Here is a 3,092-nt window from a genome sequence, read left to right as displayed (position 1 = left end):
AGTTAATCACGATTGTAACTACTTTTTTTTTACAAATACTGCATGTGCTATGCACTGCAGAGTACAACTCATTGTACACATATTTATTTCCGTGCCTCAAAGCAAAAGTTGGTGGCTGTAACTGAATTCTGTGGCCATGTTAAAGAAGGATCCTGCCCTCAAAAGTGTCTGCCTCTTTAAATATATATATGTTAGATCATTCAAGGAAACAGAGATCATGCAGAGGGAGACAGGAACGTCACCGTTTTTGCCCAGCTGCCGTCGGCTGTGCCATTAAAGTCGCAATAAAACCTGTTGCTATGTAATTTCCACTTTAGTTAATTCAGCGCCTCTCGGCAAACCATTTCAGGGCTTTTGCTGCAAAGTGTGCTGAATTATCTACCTGTGTCAGCAGATGATTGCTGCATCCTTGGGTTACACAAGCTGATCAGTGACTACATGTGGACTCTTTGCTTCTGCTGTCCTGATAATGAGAAGTGACGGAAACATGCAACCGCGAGTGACCCGATCAGGTGTGGAAGGGAAAGCAGGTGGGATCATAATGACTAATCACAGGTGAAGTAAATTATGCTAATTATCTCTTAACAACAGTGCAGGAGAAATTGCTCGGGAGGAATAACACATTTGGTTTCAAGTGTTGGGAGAAGCAAATGCAACGCAAGTCGTAAGAGTCGCAGACAAAAGCTTCTTCAGTAGGAAAGATTAAGAAAATGGCAGCAAACAGTTAAAAGTAAGGCTTACGAGGAAAATGCAGGCCATGGTTGGTTGAACGCTGGCTCCTGTGGCGGAGTCGAGCCAGGCCCAAAAAGGTAACAGGAACGTCCCTCCATATGGGCCTTCCAGCTGCTGCGGTCATAGCCAGCATGTCATGTCCCCAATAATTACAGACGCCAAAGAATAACTCTGAGGTGGTGAAATATGGGAAGTGGAAATGGGGTTGAGATGTGGTTATGAAATGTAGGTGAGGTGGTTGGCTTGGTTAGAAATGTCCTGTTTCTTTGTTCCAGGAGGAGTTTCATGAGCTGGTTAAGCATTGGAGGACAGACAGACTTGTGGGTGAGTAATGGTGGGTTGTTGTGGGGAGATCCTGACTGAATAACACAAAACACAAAGTTGGAATTAGTCAACTGAGATAATAAAAGCACAGAAATCATTGAGGAAATGTAAAAGCAGAGAGTTGGTTGACCTGATTACCGCCTGTGAGAATGAAAGCATCTGGGATTTCCCCCAGGGAATCCACTTCTCCTGATCGGATTTGATGAGCTCCAGTTGAAAGAACGCACCTGCCGGTCACACCCTGCAATCAGAAGGTAAAAAGACAGACGAACATCAACGTGCACGGCCCTGTGGCTATGACGACAGGCAAATAAAGGGACTGCGACAGCTCCAGTTTCTAGCAGCTGGTTATTAGGAAAATCCAGAGTGTGTCTCTCACAAAATGTTTTTTTATGTCAAATACATCAATATTTCAATATCCTGTGCCTGTCTACATGAATGATTTCACAGTCTCAGGATCTTTCAGTCCATTATGTTTTTGCTTTTCTTCACTTCTCAGCTTTACTGTTCACTTTAATTATTGTTATTGCTTTTTCCGGGCTCTCCGTACATCTGTTTCAAATTAAATTAAAGCTTTTAAAACTGAATTCATTTGCTGAAATATGTGCGGGGCATGTAGCAGAAACCATATGAGCACACAGGATGTTTGGTATTGCAAGCGATTGCACAATACTAAAGGGGGTTTTACAAAAGCAAATTGGGAAATGAAGATGAGACGGAAAACAGAAATTTGATGTAAGTGGGTTGTGCATGCCAGCAAATATTTCCTTTAGAAATGTTATGGTTTTTGTCTTTTGGAATCTGCTCTGACTTGCTTTTGAAGCAAACAAGTGCTTCTAAAAGTTGCACATGAATAAAAAATGGAGGCTGGAGGACTGTTGTTGGGAGCTTGTAAGGAGAACGTAAGCATGTGCATCCCTGAAGACTTAGGAAGACATTGGCCTGAATATTAACTCGATAACATCCTATACAGCTTTTTAATTATTGATTTGTCAAGGGGGTTTGCAGGCAACGCCAAAAAGAGTTCTGCAAGTAATCAAGTGTGCAAATGTTGCATTAATAGATGGAATTTAAATATGCAAAGAGATAAAAACACTTAAAGGAGGGTTGCACAGCATCAAGGTGTTACAGACTTAAAGGGGTAATGCATGCATTTTCCAAGCACATTGTCCCATTTTGTGGCATATTCAGGTCACTATATTATCTCCAGTTGTTATAAAAGTGTTGCATATATTCAACATGACTAAAGAAATCTGACTTTGTAAATTGACACCTTGAAATTGTCCTGTCTCTTTAAGAAGCCCCTACTCTGACACAGCCTCACAATAATGCTTTTCATTAAGCCGTTAACAGTATTTCTAGTAGTTATTGTGATGAGCTTAGCAGACTTGCAGTTCCACCAGGTGTTTGCTAATTGCTGCTGCCACTAGTCTGGAGGAGCTGAGTGAGGAAGCCTTGGGAGAGGGATACTCTGAGACTGCAGCGCCTCGGAGGAGCTTTGAGAAAGCAAACGCTTAGGCACCCCCCCAAATGGTGAGAGTGGGAGAGTCAAGAATTTCTCAAACATGCATGAAGGAATTAAAGCAACACTCCAAGTATGTGTTGGATGAAGGAATAACATTACAGCATGATGTAAAGCTCAAAGTCTATTTTACATAATACTGCTGTCCCCCCCCCCACCTCCCCTTTAGGAAGCTGAGACCTTAACGTTAAACCTTCACATAATCCAGAGGGGAAGGCTGTGGGTTTTGGAGAAGCAGAGGCAACAATAGCAAAACCCGGAGTGTGTTTTTTTTTTTTTTTTTTTTTAGCCATGAGCATAATTTTTTCTCAGGAAAGAATTACAGCCTGCTGGTACAGCAGAGAGGAAGGTGCTATGATTAAGCAGTTGGATTTCAAAGTATAGCAGAGAACAGTAGCAATTAGAAATGCATCAAATGGGATTCGAGGCTTATTGGCTTTTGAGACATGAGTATAGCCGGTTTTTTTTCTTTCTCTGACCTGCCTCTTATTACTGTTGCTTCTGTCACACCGAT

The 3,092-nt window shown here is 41.9% G+C and overlaps 1 long non-coding RNA gene across 1 annotated transcript; it reads left to right on the top strand.

The window, feature by feature from the left end:
* The first annotated feature begins 236 nt into the window (after positions 1-236).
* LOC106904662 (uncharacterized) lies at positions 237-1,643 on the top strand. The gene is made up of 3 exons (XR_001414962.2): positions 237-809; positions 1,008-1,056; positions 1,232-1,643. It is a non-coding gene; the product is annotated as an uncharacterized LOC106904662 (long non-coding RNA).
* The last annotated feature ends 1,449 nt before the right edge of the window (positions 1,644-3,092 follow it).

The sequence above is a fragment of the Poecilia mexicana genome, unplaced genomic scaffold, assembly GCF_051168715.1.
Source record: "Poecilia mexicana isolate PSO_F unplaced genomic scaffold, ASM5116871v1 scaffold_2, whole genome shotgun sequence".
Classification (NCBI taxonomy): Eukaryota; Metazoa; Chordata; class Actinopteri; order Cyprinodontiformes; family Poeciliidae; genus Poecilia; species Poecilia mexicana.
The sequence above is the reverse complement of the archived record's forward strand: the minus strand, read 5'-3'. Positions and strand labels throughout refer to the sequence as shown.